The sequence below is a fragment of the Meleagris gallopavo genome, chromosome 26 (genome assembly GCF_905368555.1).
Source record: "Meleagris gallopavo chromosome 26, MGAL_WU_HG_1.1, whole genome shotgun sequence".
Lineage (NCBI taxonomy): Eukaryota > Metazoa > Chordata > Aves > Galliformes > Phasianidae > Meleagris > Meleagris gallopavo.
This window is the reverse complement of record NC_139429.1, coordinates 5,990,601-6,011,096: the sequence shown is the minus strand read 5'-3', so window position 1 is coordinate 6,011,096 and position 20,496 is coordinate 5,990,601. Positions and strand designations below refer to the sequence as shown.

Below are 20,496 nucleotides of genomic sequence, written 5' to 3'. Positions count from 1 at the left end.
TAAATTTTCAGGGTCAGAGGAGCACTGACATAGAAAATCAAGGATTTTCTATACAGGATGCAGTATTTGGAGCCATGTATATGCTTCTGCAATTTGCATTCATCAGCCACCAAAAGTTAAACAGAGCATTGCTCTTTTCTGCTTTGTATTCCTTAGGAGCCTGAATGCTTGGGAAGGAAGGGACTAAACCTCTTTATGGAAAAAGATTACAATCCTGCCACTGGAATTTTTAGTTCCACTTTTATCCTGGAACAGGACTGCGAATACAAAGGTAAAATGTACAGCTCCATGAGGCAGCTGCTGCTTTGCATTACCGTGTGTCTGGAAATCATTAGTGTACACGACAAGAGCTTCAGGACCTGAGTCCTGCTTGCAAGTCCTTCCCCACCCCCTCTTGTTATGAGGAATTCTTTCTACACGGCTTCTTGTGTTACAGATCGTCGTTTGTTTCGTGTTTCCCCAGCTCTGGGCACGGACACACAGATGCTGCAGCTCTGCACAGCTCAGTACAGCTCCCCAGGAGATGGGGGTGTGCAGTGCACGTCCCTGCCTCCAGACATGAGCTGAGGCAGTGGGGACGGCCCCAAGGCGTGCTGGTGGCTGTGGCTTCAAAGAGGCTTTTCTCCCAGTTTGCTGTAACACAGGGAAGAGGGAGACCCAAGACATCCATGCCAATCTGCACGCTGTATTATCGACTTCTTTATCTGCCTATTTACATAGTGGCTTTAGTTTAGTTTACCTACTATTGCTCGGGGGCTCTGATTTATCAGCTGCATCTCGGTGGAAAAGGGAGCTGGCAAAGGCCTTATCATTTAATTTTGCTAACGTCCTTCATTTCTAATTTATACACCCAGCTCTGTGACAAATTGAATTTGTATAACACAGTAAACAAAAGCACTCCTAACTCTAGTTTCCTGTAATGGAATAACATTGTTGGAAACAGACATTAAGTGGAACAGACAGAGCTGGGGAAAGGGCTTGGCTTCCTGGCTGCGATTCACATAGGGTCCAACCTGGTTATTTAGCAATAAAGCTAATAGGAATTTGTAACAAGTGTAATTATTCCTAATGTTATTATCTCCTTCTCAAGCCCCAGGCAGCCTCCTGGAAGGAAAGGGGAAAAGAACCATCTAACAACAACCTAGCAGCACTCAGTATTACTCTGGGCACCCTCTGGGGAGGGGGTGGCAGGGAGGAGGTGGCCTTTATTGCTCTCACCCTCTGCGTGTAGATTGCACAGAACAGAGAGAGGGTGCTTGTCACTTCTGTGCATCAAAATACAGAATCCTAGGAGACAAAGTCTAAAATTAGAGTGCATCGCAGACAGCAGCATCTGAGTAAATTCATTTAATGTCACTCCAGCAACGGCCCCTGGGGAGGCTGCAAATATACCTGGAAGCAAATGATAATAAATAACGTATGAAGTAGAAACAAAAATAAGCAAAAGAATCTTTGCTGTGTGTGCCCAGCAGCAGCCTCTTCCCCAAGCAGTCACTTCTGCAGGATTTTTGGTGGCTGAGGACAGAGCACAGCTTATGCACCTGAGGTGATACTTAAAGGAACAAAAACATGTGTTGCCTGCAAATGGCAGCAGTCTGAAGGCCCATTTCTGCATCTGATCAGGAGAACAACACATGGTAGCCTACCCCTGAATTTCATCTCTGGTTTTCTTTTCCATTTCAGGTGTTGATTTCAAAGCAAAAGTAAAAAATATTCTCAGAATGGATCAGAGCCATTTCCAGTCTTTCTACATATCTGAACACTAAGACTGATGTTCAGATTGTCTGGAGGCACTCCAGGCCAGGTGGGATGGGGCCCTGGGCAGCCTGAGCTGGCGGGGGGCAGCCCTGCCCACGGCCGGGGGTGGCACTGGGTGGGCTTTGAGCTCCCCTCCAGTTTGAGCCAGTCTATGATTTTATATATAAGCTTGCTTTCTGACCAGCATGGAGCTGGAGGGCGATGCTGCCAGCAGGCTCCTTGGGATGCAGAATGGAAGCAGCCCCTGTGCAGCTCTGAAGCTGAGCACTGTTCTCTGTGCAGCTGTTCCAGAGCCAAACTGGGAGTGGTTGCAAATATATCTTTGAAACTTAAGATTTTTACTACAAATTCTATTTTATGCTTTTCCTATGCTACTACGCTTTCATTACATGGGTAAATGAAGTATACATCGAATTTCATAGTTTCAGTAGGAGAACAGTCTATAGGTCTGACAAGTTGTTAATGTGTTGTCAGCATACAAAAAGGGATACCTCGTACCAGCACTGGCTGATTAACAAATTGCCTTGTCTGGTATTACCAGGAACACCACAAAACTGTCAGGGAACAGCCAAAACTGTTATCTTTAACTGAAAAATGAAGCTTGAAATGAGCTGGCCTTTGGATGATGGGGCAATATAAGAAGCATAGAATGTGTGTCCCTTCTGCCAGCCGAGGGGCAGCTTCCTTGCAGCAGCAGCAGTAGCCTGGCCTTGGCACCTCCAGAGATGGGACACCCACAGTGCCCTGGGCATCCTGTGATGCTGCATCACTGCCCCTTTACTTTCACCATATAAAAAACAAATTTCAGCTTCCCTCACTTCCTTTAGTCACGTTTATTTTAAGGGTAGCTGCAGACGGAAACTGTACTACAGCATATTCTGCAATTTATATTTCTTCTGGAGGATCATTTTCCCACTGCGTCATCCTTTTATTAAACAGTAATCCCTAAGAAACTGTTTGCTTGGAGCAATGGTTTGTTAGTTAATTGCTGGAGAGTAAATGTTGGAAGAGTTTCATTTCTGTTGACAAGACAAGCTTGCTGGGCTGTGTTTTCAGGAAGTGTTTCCTAAAGCCTGTAGCTGCTGATAGGGAACAACAGCGAGGCAGTGGAGGAGGGCTGCTGGCTGCTCTCGGCCATTGCTCTCAGCTCATTTAACCAGCACAAAGCACACAGACGTGATACCTCAACGAGGCAGCACTGTAATAATGCCGGATGTGCAAGTTCAGTGCATAGCTTGAAAGGTAAATACTGTAAAGGTGAATATTTGTGGCACAGTGTCTTGCAGAGATCAGGGAAAGGAGGCCAGTGGCGAGGTGGTGCAGTGTACTGAGATCTCTGCCAGGAAGGCACAGATGTGATTGCGCTTTGGCAAATCTAATTCTTACAGCTTAGCACAGGTGCTTGAAAGCCTCTTGTCTGCACCCCACATCTGTGTTGTTCCCAGGAAATGGGCTGAGATCGCCCTTAATCAAATCTCTTCCCAGAGCAGTCTGTTACCGCAGTCGTTACACAGAAGATAAGGTTCTAACTGAGTTATGCCTGAAAGCTGCACGATGTAATTACGGATGTAACATTGCTTCTGGAAAAAAAGCAGAGATCGTTTGTCTGCCCCTCATTCCTCTCGTGACTGCAGAAAGCAGTGCCATGCAGTGTTAGTGCAGGTGGGCTGCAATGGGGCAGTGACAGCACCTGTACCTGCAGCACAGGCAGTTACAGCCAAATCCAAATGTCAAGTCAAATGCTAGCTGCAGAAAAATCCCTAGCAGGAGCATTACGTACAATGGATAATTTAAAGCAGGATTGGAATATTATCTGCATTATTATCTCCCTGGATGGCACTTGGAAGACGATGACATTTCTGCTGTTCCCAGAGTGAGGCTTTGCTCTTAGGACAGGTAGGAGTTTCCAGTTTGGGGCATGCAAATAAATCTGTTGGTTGGAATGATGCTGCAAAGCTGCCTGGGATGTTTCCCTCCCCTTTTGCAGCTATCAGGGTATCAGGGGCTTTCAGAACCCTGTCTGGAACCACCCTGCGATCCCCCAAGGCCTTGTGTCTCACTGTGCCTGGCTCTGTGATGTGGGCCAAGGTAACAGGGAGATTAATGGCAGGCCATGAGCTCTGGGAAACAAAGCCAATTTGGAGAATTGTTTTAAGCACACATGGGAATTTCGGCAGAGGCCTTTTTAAAGATAATCCAGTGCCTTTCCATTGCTGTGGGCTGCGTACCGACCACACAACAGCTGGAAGCTGCAACGCCAAAATAATCACAAGATTAATGAAGCTACTGCGGCTGTCTGACACTATTTCTATCAGAGGATGCTCTTGCAATTGCAGTACTGGATTATTCCCTTTCTGATCTCTGTCATGTTAAGGCATCCACATCTCAGTGTAAGCACACCCAGGGTTTAAGAACAACTTTGGCTGTTGATTCAGCTATAAGTAAATGGATAGGGAGTTGTTAAATGTGTCAGAGAACAGCCCCATGAGTCTGGTCAGGATTTTCTCTCCAAAACCTGGAAAAGACTGTAGCCCTGATGTAAGGGACGACCTATCTTGAGCAGAAGGATGTTCAGAGATGGGGCATTACCCACCTGTCCAGAGCCCTTCTGACCTGCATGGACACCCTGCTCCAGGAACATCCAACTCGTGGCCTGTAGGCTGCGCACAGCCCAGCCCATCAGTGAATGCTTCTGGTGACCAAACAGTGGATGTGAGCACAGTGAGGGATGGGTGGTGTGTTTCAGCAGTAGTGACAGTGACAGTGGTTACCTCCACTGCTGCACATTTTATGAACATGACATGCAAACTCTCGTTCATCACTGTTGAAAATGCACAGCTATCGGTGATGACTTTGTTGGAAAATAGTATTCTGTAGCTGAGAAACTGCTCTATCAAACAGTGTTATTGTGCTCTTTGTACGGGTTGTAGTTACCCTGGAAATAAATAGGAGGCATTACTTTCAGAGCATCCTACTTATATGCAGATGATTCCTCTTCATTCAGTGTGGCCCAGGCAAGCCAAAATGTTGGACACTGATGTTCTGGTCCTTGATTCTCCACAGGAAGATTCTCCAGCATTCCCAAGCCCTGCTGAACTGCAGGTAAAGCTGAGCAGTAGTTTTGTTGCATATGACATCACCAGTTTCTGGTGAGATGTATTTCTGGGAGATGTATTTATGTCATGCTTTTAGTCCTCTCTTTTCCTTATATAAAAAAAAAAAAAACAAACAGTTTTTTGGTGATGTCTTGCAGGTGCCCACCAGCTGTGGCTAGATGTTGTGCCTGTGCCCTTGTCTCAGGACATTGCTTTGTACAGGCAGTAAGCACCGACTGGTTGATTCTCCTTTCTTCTTTTGCCTTCTGCCACTCATGGCAGTGCCACAGAGCCTGCCTTCATTTTCTGGAGTCCCGCAGAGGTTATGAGAAGGGCTTTTTTTTCTTCCTGCTGCTGTTGCTGCTCACTTGTTCCCATCACAGACATGGTTTAGATGGGCAGCTTGCGTCCAGCATGACCATGTTTCTGCCTGATTAAGCAGCACAGTCTGTGCTCATGAGTTGCTGGGATGGCTGGCAGAGGAGTGTTCTCTCTAAAAGCCTCTGGCATTGAGCCTGGCACAGCAATGGGAGGGGAAGGGGCAGAGGTGAGCTGAGCGGGGGAATGCAAGGAATCCTGACCCTCAGCTTTGCTCTGCTTGGCATCCCTTTAATCTCTGGTGAAAGCTTTGGAAGGGAAACCTGAGCTGAATGCATCAGCGCTATTTATTTAGGAACAGGAGTTTCAAGGCTAGTTGGGCTCACCACATGCTATAGGATTTCCCTGTATTCCCCTGTACTTACATCTCTCTTGGCAGCCACTAACAAAACCCAGAGCTGCAGCAACTTTCCTCTGCAGAGTGCTGAGTGTGAGCAATGTCACTGTGTACTGCACAGCCGCTTGTGGACTTTATCCCACGGATTTATTAGGAGGAAGTTTTTCACCCAGAAGGTGGTGAGGCACTGGAACAGGTTGCCCAAGGAGGCTGTGGATGCCCCATCCCTGCAGGCATTCAAGGCCAGGCTGGATGTGGCTCTGAGCAGCCTGGGCTGCTGGTTGGCGACCTGCACACAGCAGGGGGTTGGAACTGGATGAGCGCTGTGGGCCTTTGCAACCCAGGCCATTCTGTGATTCTATAATTCGGTCACTTCTATCCCATGTCTGGGCACCACAGCCATGTGAAGGCTGCTAATCAAAATGAAACAAGTTCTGTGCTTTTTTCAAGCAAAGCAACTAACTGGAATTTGTGCAGACAATATTCAAGAGCTGTGACTGAATACAGCGCTGAAGTCAGTGCTCAGAGATGACATTTCTTGGTCCTGCCCTGCAGAATGATCAGTCCACCACCCTGGGGCATCAAGCAGCCAGCTGGTCTGCATGCAAGCACTATACTCCCTAGCCTCTAGCAAGCTGCAGCACTCAGATCATTCTGTAGATCAGGAGCCCATATGGGCTCTATCATCAGGTTTGCCTCTTGCAGGCAGAGGAAATGAGTGTTTTGTCTCGGAAAGACATCCAGCCCTGGTGTGCAGACTGCAGGAGGTGGGGGATGTACCACATCCCTTCATAATCGTTACCACTGCTTAATTACCCTAAAATTTGAAAATTCTTGTGCCTCTGCCTATTAAACTAAAAGGCTTTCTCACATTTGAAATCTCCCACTTGAGTGCTTGCAGGCTGTGGTTAAACCACCTTTTCACTTTCCAGCTGAAGCCCAGATGAGAACTATCTCTGTGCCATGACTCAGCCTTAGCAGCTTCCTGAGCCCACCCTTCTTTTTATGAATATTTTTGTAACGAATTATAGATACTGGCACAGGAATTAGTTTCCAGATATGGTCTTGTAGAAAGGGCACTGCCATCCGCTCCTCCATGTTTTGTTTTCTTGAAGATCCTATTTTAACCATGGAAGTGCTGAAAAATATTAGTTGAGGACATCTTAGAACGATGGAATTATTTCAGTTGGAAGGAGCCCTCAAAGGCCGCCTGGTGCCGCTCCCTGCAGTGCACAGGGACACCCACAGCTCCAGCAGTGCTCACAGCCCCAACAGCCTGACCTGGGCTGTCTGCAGGGACGGGGCACCACCGCCTCTCTGGGCAACCTGTGCCAGTGCCTCACCGCCCTCAGTGCCAAACCTTCTGCCTCATCTCCACTCTCAATCTCCCCTCTTGTCATCTGAAGCCATTTCCCCTTCTCCTATCACACAGACCCCACTGAAGAGTCTGTCCCCTCCCTTCTTACAGCCCCCCCTAATAGCTCCAGTTTGAAAAGGGCCTCTGAAACACTTTGGGGAGTGAACAGTTCTAGCAAGTTCAGGGAAGTTCTGCTGAGTATCAGGAAACAAAAGAGAAGTAATGGCTAATGGTTCACTTTCCATCTATAACAAAGGAGAAAGGCATGGGGTTAGTGGGAACTGCTTGTAATTGCAGGTTTCAAAGGGTGTGATTACAATTTGTCTCCATTGTGAAAGCTCAAGTTTGGAAATAATTGCTTTGTTTAACATCAGCTTTGTTCCTTTTGTGCTGCATTTAAACACGCTCAGGAATATCTTCAGCACTGCACCTCCATCAGCAGCACAGAGCTGTGTCTCTGAACAGGGATACAACAGCTCTTTATGGGCAGCATTGCTGCGTGAGGCATGGCAGCACCAGACAGCCCTTGCACAACAGCACAGCATAGCTGAGATAAGGACCTAAGTGAAACGAACAGCCCCAGTGAAGCATTATGTCTGACGAGCTCTCCTTTCTCTTGAACTCTTAGGAAGGCAAAGTGTTCTGGTAAGCAGAAGAATCTTGCCATGTTCCTTTGAGAGATGAATCATAGATCTTCAAAAGGTTTGGGTTGGAAGGGAGCTGAAAGGCCGCCTGGTGCCGCTCCCTGCAGTGCACAGGGACACCCACAGCTCCAGCAGTGCTCACAGCCCCAACAGCCTGACCTGGGCTGTCTGCAGGGACGGGGCACCACCGCCTCTCTGGGCAACCTGTGCCAGTGCCTCACCGCCCTCAGTGCCAAACCTTCTGCCTCATCTCCACTCTCAATCTCCCCTCTTGTCGTCTGAAGCCATTTCCCCTTCTCCTATTATTTCTGGGACCTTCTTCTGGCTTTGGAAAAAGATGAGACAAATTGTTCTTGCTCTAAACCTCAGCTCGCATTCCCTTTCCAGTAGAACAGTACAGTAAATACATCATTTGCTGATTAATTGGGCTGTGCTGGCTATTGACTAAATACCACATATGAGTTGCACTTTCTCCCTTTGCAGTTTGTCATTTTGCTGCATGTAACAAAACAGTTCTCTTCTGCAAGGCTTACTCCTAGTCATAGCCCTAGCACAAGGCCTGTCCATAAATCATAGAATCACCAAAGCACTAAAGTTGGAAAAGGCTTCTAAGATCATCTAGTCCAATTGTCCACCTGCCACCAATCTTGCCCAGATGTGTCCCACATATAAACACCCTGTATAACTGATTTAACTTAATTTTTTCTAGTTAAATCAACACAGAAATGCTCTGAAAACTTTGATTACCTTGTTAGAAAAACAGAGAAATCACTGATGCTTTGTTTTAGAGGTGCCAGGACCAACACTTCCCCTGCAGGTGATCCAGTACCCTGCTGCTCCCAGGTTTGTAAGCTGTGCCTGCACTCACTTCATACACATCTCTGGAAGCTCAGAGTCTCTTTAAAATCTCAGCCCAAGACACCGTTATAATTTGCAGTCCTTCTAATGGCCCTTCTTCCCTCCCTGCCTTTCATCACTCACCTGAGAGCCCACATTTTATTGTTATTGCCTGCTGCATATCAGCTCTCCGGGCCATTCAGTGCTGTGGCCCTGTACCCATGTAGCTCTGTGCACAGATCCTGCTCAGGACACAGCAGCCAGGTGCAAATAACTGCAGCCCAGGCAGTTGGCTGGGGGGATTTATCTGTGTTCTTTGCAGCTGGGCTTGTTTTCATCACTGAGGACTCGTTTGCAAATTTAAATCCCATTCTCCAGCTGAGTGCCCAAGAGGAACACAAGCCAGCAGCATCGAAACTGATTAAGCACCTTCCTGCAGGATGAGCTCTGGTTGTGTAGTGGAGGTGCAGGAAGAACATCGAAGCCAGAGGCTGAACCTCAGCACCAGCTGTCAGCTGCTGACAGGTTCCACAGTGGGAGGATGGGCTGTACCGATATATATACATACATAGATCTGCTGCAAGGGGCTGCTGCTGGCATCTGGAACCACAAACAGCTTCACTGTGGTTTCAGCCCCTTTTGTGCCACAGTGCAGCTCAGTGTACTCCTGCAAGTGTTAACAATGGCTCAGGACACCCCTCGTTTATCTCAGTTTTGCAGATGGGTAGGACAGAGCGAGACCTTTCAGGACTCCCTTGGGGCTGCATAGAGGCTCAGCAGCATAATCAACATGAAAGCACTCACAGCCTTTGTTTCAGTCACAGTGACCCTGCTGGAGCAGGCAGCAGAAGTAAGGACAGGTTTTCAGCCCTTAGCTTTTGGGGACTCAATAGGTGCCTTGCTTATAATCAAGGGTCATTGTCTGTAAATTCAGGTTGTAATTTACTACACTCTCTAGTGTAGATGGTTTTACCACAGGGTTTATGCTGTCCTCTGAAGACAAACTGGAAGCCTGGCCCTGCTTTGCTCCAACTCCTTATTATTGTCTATGCCAAGGATTCCTTTAACACTTGGTCTTTTTTGGGGTCATAGAACCATAGAATGGCTTAAGTTGGAGAGGACTTCCAAGACCACTCAGTCCTTGCTATGGGCAGGGCTGCCCCCCACCAGCTCAGGTTGCCCAGGGCCCCATCCCACCTGGCCTCGAGTGCCTGCAGGGATGGGGCACCACAGCTCTCTGGGCAGCAGTGCCAGCGCCTCACCGCCCTCTGACAACAGGATTGCTTCCTCACAGCTAACCCACATCTCCTCTCTTTCACTTTAAAGCCATTCCCTTGTCCTGTCCCCATCAGGCTCTGTACACAGTCACTCCCCTCCTGCTTGTAAGCTCCCTCCAAGTACAGGCCGGCCACAATGAGGTCTCCCCACAGCCTTCTCTTCTCCAAGCTGAACAAGCCCAGCTCCCTCAGCCTGTCTTCAATCAGAGGTGCCCCAGCCCTCTGAGCATCCTCGTGCCCTCCTCTGGACCCGCTCCAGCAGCTCCGCATCCCTCCTGTCCTGGGGGCCCCAGGCCTGGGCACAGCACTGCAGGTGGGGCCTTCCAGGGGCAGAGCAGAGGGGCACAACCCCCTCCTCTCCTCTCCTCTCCTCTCCTCTCCTCTCCTCTCCTCTCCTCTCCTCTCCTCTCCTCTCCTCTCCTCTCCTCTCCTCTCCTCTCCTCTCCTCTCCTCTCCTCTCCTCTCCTCTCCTCTCCTCTCCTCTCCTCTCCTCTCCTCTCCTCTCCTCTCCTCTCCTCTCCTCTCCTCTCCTCTCCTCTCCTCTCCTCTCCTCTCCTCTCCTCTCCTCTCCTCTCCTCTCCTCTCCTCTCCTCTCCTCTCCTCTCCTCTCCTCTCCTCTCCTCTCCTCTCCTCTCCTCTCCTTCTTCTCTCCTCTCCTCTCCCTGCTGCCACCCCTCTGTTGCTGCAGCCCAGGACTGTCAGCCTTCCGGGCTGCAGGCGCACACTGCTGCCTCATGTCCCGCTTCTGTCCATCAGGACCCCAAGTCCTTCTCCACAGGGCTGCTCTCAACCAGTTCTTCTCCAGTCTGGCCTCATGTCTGGCGCTGCCCCGACCCAAGAGCAGCACCTGGCCTTGTTGAACCTCATCAGGTTCTCAGGGCCCACTTTCTGAGCCCGTCCAGGTCCCTCTGGATGGCGTCCCTTCCTGCTCTTGTGTCCACTGCACCACTCAGCTTTGTCAGCATCTTTCTCCCTTCTCTTGCTGTGTTTGGAAGGAAAACGAATGCTTCTTTAGAGTCTGTGCAAAGCAAATGTGCATTTTGAGCACTGTGGTCCCCGGAGTGCTGTCTCATTAAGGGTTAGCTCAGGCACTCATTCAGCTTTGCAGCTCAGTGGCTATCACCCCTGGCTAGCGCCTGCTGCACCTCAGAGCAGATAGAAACAGTGAGAGAGGGCTGTGCTGCCTTTGATGTTCTCACATCACAGCTGTTGCTCTTAGAAAACTCCATAATTATTTTTCTTTTTTTTTGTGGATTAGGGCTATTAGGGCAATGCAGTTTCTTTACATCTTTTCCTGTGAATGGCCCAATTGCATCAGGAGAAATATTATGGAAGTGGCTCTATTTGAAGCATAGATGCTGCAGATGACCAGAATTAAATTGGCAGAGCAGGGAGTATACTTGCAATTGGGAATGCAGCCAAGTGCTCGCATTGCAAGGTCAGTGCCATAGGAGTCAGCAGGTCAGGCTGCTGCAGACTGTAGCAGCCCATTTCTGCTGCCTGCCCTTTGTCTGGCTGCTGTCATTTGACGTGTTTCTGTTGCTGTCTTCTCTCTGGGCTGCCACCATTCTGAATATAATGAAACAGCTTTTGAAAAATGAAGTTCTTGCTACATAAAACATTCACAAAGACACCACTCCCCCAGCTTCTACAGTCACTCCTTACCAGGGGCAAGCATTTAGAAAGCTGCTCTAGATGGGTGAGCTGAGTTTGATCAGGAGAGAATATTTTACTGCCCTTCTCTTGTACTCCAGAAACAATCCAGCAACAAGGGCAGGTGTCCCCAGCACAGTGCCTGTGAGTGACCCTGTGGCTGAGCAGCATCTCAGCACTGGCAGCATCTGTCTCAGTCACAAGGAGGAGCACTTGGCCTCACTTCAGTTAATAGAGATGCTGCAGCACCAAGGGAGGTATGTTAGCTGGTGTCTTCCTTCCCAAGGCCTTGTTCTGGTTTGATTTCTGCTGGTAGGATGTGTGTTCTGTCAAAGCACTGCAGGCAGGCCAGATCACTGCCATGAACCAGCATCTGGGTACAGCTTGTATCTGTCCACCTAAGGAAGGCTGAGTTGAATCACAGAAATGCAAAGGCCCAGAAATGGAGCCAGGGATGGAAGCCTTCCCTGCGAGGACAGAATGGAGAAGAGAAGGCAGGAGAAGGAGAGCTGAGAGCGGCCTGTCGGTTTTGAGAAGGGAGGGGGCGGACTCCATAGTGGGGTCTGTGTGATAGGAGAAGGGGAAATGGCTTCAGACGACAAGAGGGGAGATTGAGACTGGAGATGAGGCAGAAGGTTTGGCACTGAGGGCGGTGAGGCACTGGCACAGGTTGCCCAGAGAGGCGGTGGTGCCCCGTCCCTGCAGACAGCCCAGGTCAGGCTGTTGGGGCTGTGAGCACTGCTGGAGCTGTGGGTGTCCCTGTGCACTGCAGGGAGCGGCACCAGGCGGCCTTTCAGCTCCCTTCCAACTGAAATGATTCTATAATTCTGTGGTGCCCACAAAGTGTCTTTCAGCACCCTCTGGTAGAAGCATGAAGAAATCCCTAGGGAGACCCAGAGTGCCAAAGAGAGCCTGGAAACACATCAAGAGAAAATAAACTACTGAAGGCATGAATGAAGCCCAGGGAGGAAGGCTGGAGGGCTGGAGGGCAGCCAGCAGCAGGTGGGTGCTGGGCCCAACCCAGAGGGACACGACCTCTGTCCCCACCATGTACAAACTTATGTTTGTTTTTGTTGGTCAAAATTGGCTTTGTTTTGATTTGATCATAGGATGTTTTCATTGTAAGGACCAAAAACGTTTGCTAAAAGAAGAGATGACAATTAAAAATGTCAGTTTTCATCTAAATGTTCCACGGGAACTAATACACATCTAACGACCATTTTTGAGGCTTTACTGGAGCCAGTTCTGCCTGTCCAGAGCACGTAATTACAGTCATATCTGTACTGAAAGGCAAAAATAAAGAAAGAAGCAGATCACGCTTCTTCCCTATGCTTTGTATTTGGGCCAAGAACATCTCTGTTCTACTCACGCGTGCCGTTAAACAGGCAGTTCCTTCCTTTAGCATACTGAATTTTTCTGCAAAGCCGTCATGGAAGTTCAGATGGGCTCATCCAAACTGAGTTATAAAATCCTCATCTGCTTTAGGGTTCATGAGTATTTGTAGGCTATGGGCTGTTTAACATTTTCTGCTCCATTTCCCAAAGGCTGCAGAATCCTGGTCCACCCCTTTAGCACTTACTGTGTAGAGCAATTTCTTAAAATGTTAAATGAATCCAATGTTTATTTCTGTGCCCCTTTTGTTCTGCCCTCTTAAACCTTAGATAGTAAGATGGTTTACAAGAAACGTGTACTTTCTACACTCTATTAAATCTATTTGGAACAGAGTAGTAATGAAGCACTGCAGCCCTATAATAAGCCACGGCGAATTATGTCTGAAATACGCAAAGATGCATGCAGAAGTGGATGGTCTATTGATCTTAAGCTTCCTCAGTTCTTTTCAAGAAATCTCTCCTGATTTCTTCTTGTTGTTGTAGGTGTACCTGTCAGTTTATTGTCACCAATCTTAACCCTACTCTAGTGCCCTTTCTGCCCCTCTTTTCAATCCCATGCATACCAATGGAGTCCCTTCCTTGACACAAATGCAGAGAAATCCTCACAGATTGTCTGCAGGCTTCTCTGTGATGCCTGAAATGCCTCGTGCTGGAGAAACTCCAGGGAGAATTGGAGCAAACAGTGCTGAAGGTTTCCATTCCTGTATCTCCCAGTTACATTGTGAGGGCTTGGAGGATCCATCCTTACAGTGCTTTGGTTTTATCCCACTCTCCACCCACCGCAGAGATTTATGTGTGCACCACAGGCAGGTCCAGCAGGCACAAAGAATGGAAGATGTAATTAAAACTTCCTCTGCTAAAGGCAAAGGCTGCCATGGCCACCAGGTAGGTGTCATGGTCTGTGTGCCTAGGAGAAACACGTGCTGCTTTAGACTAGATTTGCCTTATCCAGGGGTCAGGCAGAACATTTTCATCTCTAAAACTGATGAATCCACCACAGAATTTCCTGAGAATATGGTAATGAGAGAAAATCTGAGTAAACAGCAGAGCAGTAAGGAGACAGGTGCAAAAACAGCAACTGCCTTTTGACACACTAATCAAATTATGAGGCATGAGTTTCTGTTTGAACTAAGCAAAATAAATACTCTTAACCCAGAAACACTTAGGGAAAAAAAATGCCAAGAGACTCATAAAGCCATTGCTCTACTATTTGCATTGATAATTTTCACTGGCACTTTACAGTGTGGCATTTCATTCGTGCGCTCAAGGCAAAAAACCTATCCCCAAGTCAAAAACATTAAAGTAAAAAATGGATTTCAATAAAACAGGATATAAAAACAAGAAATAACTGTAAATGGAATTGAAAGCAAACTGCATAAAACTCCAGAGTGAGTCTTTCATTTCTGTTCCAGAAACTTTACCTCTTGCAGCTGCAGTGTGATCAGTATTCATATCCATTTTCCCAAGAATTTACTGCTTATGGTAATATTCAGTGGTCCTTCAATCACAAGCATTTGTCTGCTCATTTCCATAGCTCCTGGAAATTAAGCAGGAGCAGAAATTAAGCTTTCCTCTTCTCACCTTCTGATCTACCACTGCTGGAACGAACGGAACAATTTCTAGATTACACAAGTGATGAAATGTGGGAAGTGCAGAAAGGAGCAACACAGGTAAGGGAGACAGAAAACCTTTCTGAAGGCTGAATTTGGTTTTCATTCCAGAAACGACTTTTCTCCCCACAGACACAGACTGCTGTGCACAAGCTGGCTCTGCCTTGAGCTCAGCCATCCAACCTCTTCCTTTGGTACACTCCTCCCCGAGCTGCAGTTCTGCTGTCACCATTTACAGAGACTTCCCCAACACCTGTTTCACCAGCAGCTGAATAGTTCCCTTAATTTCTAGGCTTGAATATAAACCTTAATATGAATGATTGCTTAGCTGGGAAGGGAGGTGAGTGTAATGACAGTGAAGAAGCGAAAGCAGTAAATGAGTATCACACGCAGGGAGAAAACAGCTCTGATTTCTATTATCTCAGTAATAGATGGCTGTTTGACATTCTTCAGTGTTACTATATATGGTGTGATATTACAATACACACCGTATAACTCAGTTACTCAATACAAGGGGTTGTGGCATCTTTCCAATTTCTAATGTAAGTGAAAGAGCAATTCATGCAGGGAACCCATCTCTGCCACTGTCATGGGTTTGCTGAAAAAAATGGTTGGCAACTAGTTATTGAGTGAGGTGGGTTTAAAGAGTATAGATTTAATATGATTTAAATATAGATTTAAGGGTGGTTGGGCATGGGGATAGGCTGCCCAGGGGGGTGGTGGGGTTGCAGTCTCTGGACATGTTCCAGAACTGTGGAGATGAGGTACTTTGGGACATGGTCAGTGGGCAATACTGGTGATAGGTCGGCAGTTGGACTGGGTGACCTTAGAGTCAAATTTAATGATTTTCCATATTTAATGATTCTATGACTCTATGAATATCTAATGATTTTACATGGATCAAATCACAAGCTTAGAGTAAAGTCGCTGCTATTATTAGCCTATGAGAAGGTGCCAAATTTACTGGGAGAATATGTTAGATCTCAAATTGAAAGAAGTGGCTGCTTTGCTGGGAAAGAGCTGCTTTTCAAGTTGACTCTTGATTTTACTTTCTTTCTTTTCCATCTAAAGATGTACTGAAAGCCAGAAATGAGAGGCAGGAATGAAAAGCAGATCCATGGGAGATTGTGTGTTTCTTAATACCATCCTGGGTATAATATTTGAAAGTAGTAGAAGACCCTGTGTAAATGAAAGATGATGCATAAGTCAAGGAGATCTTCTGTAGTTAGTAACTGTTTCATAAACAACTCATTTCAGCCTTCAGTATGAGGAGTGGCTCTGCAAGGACATCCCTTCGGACCAATGCCCTGCCATTAGTTGTGTCAGCCACATCCCTGTTCCTCTGTCATCCTCCTGAGTCTTGCATCATCCTCACCTTTGCTGCAGATATATGTTCTGTGCCATCACCCAGGTCTCTGGATCTTGTTGGGCAACATGGGCCCTGATATGGATTCCCGGAATCCGTATTCCCATTATCCTTTAAGCCTGGTGAGGCAGCCCAATTTCGACTCACCTCCTTGCCTATCCATGGGGCTCATCCTTCCTTAGCTTCAACATACAAATCCTTCAGGAGACAGTGTAAAAAGCCTTACTACTGAAGGGCATCTACCTGTCTTCCTTCATCCTTGCTGTCATGTCCTCCCATTTCCCCAATACCTCTGGTGCCTCCCACCCAGCCATGCTTTGGGTCACACAGCCACCCCAGGCATGTTTCACAGAGGAACTCTCCTCTTCCTGTCTTCCCTGTTCCATTATATTTAACTTCCCAAGGCTCATTAACCACAAGCCTGTACCTTGTTACCACGTCAAATCAGAGGAGTTATTTTTCGACTGCAGTTATGCTTCAATTTGGAGTATTAATTTCCTTTAACACTTGCCCTATTAATCACCTTAACAATCAAATTAAGACAATTATTATAATGAGTTAATGGATTATAAAGAGCAGATGATACACATTTATAACCACTTACATACTTTTATAAAAGTCAACCTATTCAATAATATATTAGACTGTAAATGTACTCCTATAGGGTCAAGGTAAGGAATGGGGAAGTGTTCTGTCTGACTGATTTTAAGTATGTCTGCCTCATCCCTGTGAGAAATTTTATGTGCTCTGGCCCTATAAAAACCAAGTGCCAGACAATTTAAAGGATATTCCCTTTTAGATTGCCCCTATTTTGACTATTTTGCATATGTCATCAGAATGAATCTCTTCTTCCCCTCAGTCTTTCATATGTGTTACCAAGTAGGCATTGCATGACCAAGTTTCACCATCTCTCCCATGTTTTACAGCTCTCCATGCCTCATGTGGAAATTCTGGTCTGAGAAAATGGGGAAAAATTCACATATTGAGCCCACCACACCTGTCTTATTTCTCCAATTCAAAGCATGGTTTCTTGTGGGATTCCCTTATATTGACATTAATGTGGAAAGACAGCCAGGACAAGAGTGGTGGGACCAAACTCAGCCTGTGCAGGAAGATGTGGGCCTGCTCTCATCCCATGAGTTATTGTGATCTCGCTCATCTTAACTCCTCCTGAAGCTGGAACAGATGCACCAGCACCTACCAGGGAAACTGAAACATGATGGATTACCTCAGACTTAACCACTTTATTTCCTTTGAGCCAGTGTCTGGGCCACAGTCTCTTGCCTACAAGTAGCAGGTGCCTGAACAACTCTTTTTAGCAGAAAATACACTTCTCTGTGTTGTGCACTTTTGCACTTCTGAAAGTGGTGTCCTCATCAGCATAAGTCCTCATCAGCCCTCATCTGGCTGGGCTAGCAAAACGCTTGCATCAGTGTTTCCAAACTCATGACAGTTCAAGATAGAAAGCAACTGTTTAAAATACCTTTCTAATGGCAGAGATACATCAACAAGTCTTTGCTTTCTGCAGCTGAATCTTATGATTGATTGTACCATTTCACTGCGCAGAAATCCATCTATGTTCGTGAAGCAGTTTCTGCTAAGATAATACTTCAGTTATGTGGCCATCTATACCAATAAACTCTGGGGCTTACAAATCTATTGGAATCTTTACAAGGAGTACGGTGCAATGCTGTCTAGATAAATGACATCTTTCCAGTTTAAAGCATCGATTTCCAGAATGAAGGTATGTGCTTGTGGGTGGGATGGAAGAATAAAGTTCAGGAGGAGTAAATCAAAATGACCAGGATGACTCAGGAGGACCCAAAATATTTATCATTGTGACCATGGTTAGAGAGAGTCCCTCTGCTCTCAAAAGTGCTGAGAACTCACCTTCCACCAAGAGGCAGGGATTTAAAGGCAGTGACTTTGCCCTTCAGCTTATTGAGTGAAATCTGAACAGCAGAAAAAAAAGCACCCAAATAAAGTATTTAGCAGGAAAGGGATGTCCCTTGCCTTCTTACCATACCACGATGAGGTCACTGGAGATCCATTCCCTTGAAACATTTTGATGTCATTGGAGAAAAGTGCATTAGAAGTGTGTAATTTCTACCCATGAACCATTAATCTATGTGCAAAAACAATGTGTAAATGTGAAGTATTTATTATTTGCCAACCATACCTTTTTTTTTTTTCTTTCCCTGTTAACATCAGCAAGAGTAAGTGATGTTATTCTCTTCCTGGTTTGCTGGGCAGTTAGGGAGTTAATGGGGTGAGGCAGGCAAATAGGCAGTCCATGAATCTTTCTCCTAAAAAAATGGAAAAGGCAGTGTTGGTCTCATTGCATTTATACACGTGGCTCTTCCTTGGTGCGAGTGGGGACCTCTGGAATTTTATTAGCCTTCATTTTAAATTGATGCTGGGAAGACATTATGTCCTAAATCTGAGTTGTCAGCTTATGAGTGCAGAAGTTCGGAATCATTTAGGCGGTTCATTAAATATTGTGCTCCAAGACAATGGTCCTTTTCGTTTTGAGGATTTGGAAGTACATCTTTCAAAGCTGCTGCGTTCAACACATAATTTAAGTTCCAATAGAAAACCGTAATATGCTTATATTCAGATACATTTTATTTTCTACTTTGCTCTTTCACACCTATTACTGTTTCAAATCCTAGCTACTTTAGAGTAACTTTTTAACAGCAAAATCAATTTTCCTCAACCAAAATTTCATTATCACAGACTTCTCATTACAAAGGTGTCTGATATAAAAGAGGATGAGGATGAACAAAGTGCAAATTATTACTGTATCTTTCTTCCAGATTTGTTTGCGTTCTGAAGGAATATCCAGTACTTGCACTGTTACAATAAATAGTGACCTCATGGAAAATTTGGGGTACATATTTGGAGCTCTGAGTTGGATAACACTTTGGCGTGCGGCTGCTGTCAATGGGATTCAGCATAGTACTTGGGAGGCCATGTCAGCATTAAGAATTCAGGCACAAAACCAAATTAAGATGAGATGGGCAAAGCTGTGTGCTAGGAATCCAGAAATGCTATTAGAAAGCCAAGAGCATTAAACATTGCCTCTTCACTTTCTGTCCCAGATTCTCCCTTTTTCCTATGACGAGCATCTGCTCAAAACATTATTTCCATGATTTATATATATTTTTTATTTTTATTGACACTTGCACAGGGCTCCTCTCTGAAATAAAGAAGATAATAAAAAGTTATTGCCATGTTCATCACAGGTATAGGAGTAAAACCGAGTTGTGACTTATTTCCTGCTACCCAGGAAAGTCATGCTGATTCCTTTTCATTCTTGGACCTTAACTGCATGCTGTTGGATGCTCTGAAGACAAATAAAAATAGCCTGGTTGTTCTGCCAAACAGCCATGTTGCTAAAGGGACAACAAAGAACTACATATAATTTCAGGGGTGTTATGTGAGATCAGAACCATACGGCATTAAATATTGTGTATAGATTTGATGATAGTGTCAGGAGAAGCCTGAGGGGTCCTTCAGGTGGTGGCAGGGTCTGCTTGGAAACAAGGTGGGAGAGAAGCTGTCACTTCTGCTTTCCAGTGGAAAAGCTGAGGAATGAAGCAAAGAGCATCACATCATTTTAATGTTTTCTTGAAGAGTGAAACTCCAGGTGAGTATATAGAGCTGGTCTATGGGGAATCATAAAATCATAGAAAGGTTTGGGTTGGAATACATCCTCAAAGGCCGCCTGGTGCCGCTCCCTGCAGTGCACAGGGACACCCACAGCTCCAGCAGTGCTCACAGCCCCAACAGCCTGACCTGGGCTGTCTGCAGGGACGGGGCACCACCGCCTCTCTGGGCAACCTGTGCCAGTGCCTCACCGCCCTCAGTGCCAAACCTTCTGCCTCATCTCCACTCTCAATCTCCCCTCTTGTCATCTGAAGCCATTTCTCCTTGTCAGAGCTACAAGTTCACACTGTGAAGCACATTTACTAGCAGACATTATCCATGGTTTAAAGCAAGATGAGTACATCACATATCTAATGCTCTCATCCTTTTGAATGTAACGCAGTTATGAATCTCTGGGGAGGGGATTTCTGCTTGTACCTCCATGAATTTTTCTAACTGACAACAGTAAGTAAGCAGATTCAGTGAAACAAAATGTGTGTTCCCCTTCTCCATCTCCATCCAAGTTCCTCACCATGCCCAAAGCTCTGTTTCAGTGTGCGAGTGCCTTCCTGTGATACTGTCACGATGGTGGATGGAGCAGTCACCAAGGTCAGCCCATGTGTGTCCCCAAAAGACCCCTGGGTTGAGCCCAGAGGGTGAGGTGAGGCAGAGGAGGGTTGTTGGACAGCCACAGGAACAAGTTTGCTAACAAATACAATCTTCCCACACTGCACAAACTGACTGCAATGCCAAGAAGCTTCCCAGTAGTACCTCCCACACTCCTACAGTGATTCAGATGGTGGGCAATGAAGGCAAGAATCCAGAATGAATTTCTTGTAAATAGGTGAAGCATTTCATCACTGTTCGGCCTTAAATCAGTGTTTAATAATAGTTGCCATGTCTTCCACGTTTTTGCGGGTTTCTGTTTGATTGAGTTTTTTCAGGATGGGTTGAGGTTGGACTCTCCCTCACTTGGCTGGCAGTGCCTAGGAAACAAGTGGTCTGTTTCACTGCAGGCCATTGTTCTGAGCAAGGGAGCAGGAAAAAATTGCACTTGAGCATATAAGAGGTCAGATAACTGTCCATAAAGGAAACTGTTTTTCAAGAGTTAGGTCTAAATTGGAAGGGCATCTTTGTATGACAGA

General features: G+C 46.3%; 1 long non-coding RNA gene across 1 annotated transcript in view; it reads left to right on the top strand.

Moving 5' to 3' along the window:
* LOC116217456 (uncharacterized) overlaps positions 1–20,227 on the top strand; it is a 66,450-nt gene extending 46,223 nt beyond the window's left edge. Inside the window, exons 2-3 of the long non-coding RNA XR_014879708.1 lie at positions 157–271; positions 16,630–20,227. This is a non-coding gene — a long non-coding RNA (uncharacterized LOC116217456). The remainder of the gene's footprint in view (positions 1–156; positions 272–16,629) is intronic.
* Positions 20,228–20,496: the final 269 nt, after the last annotated feature.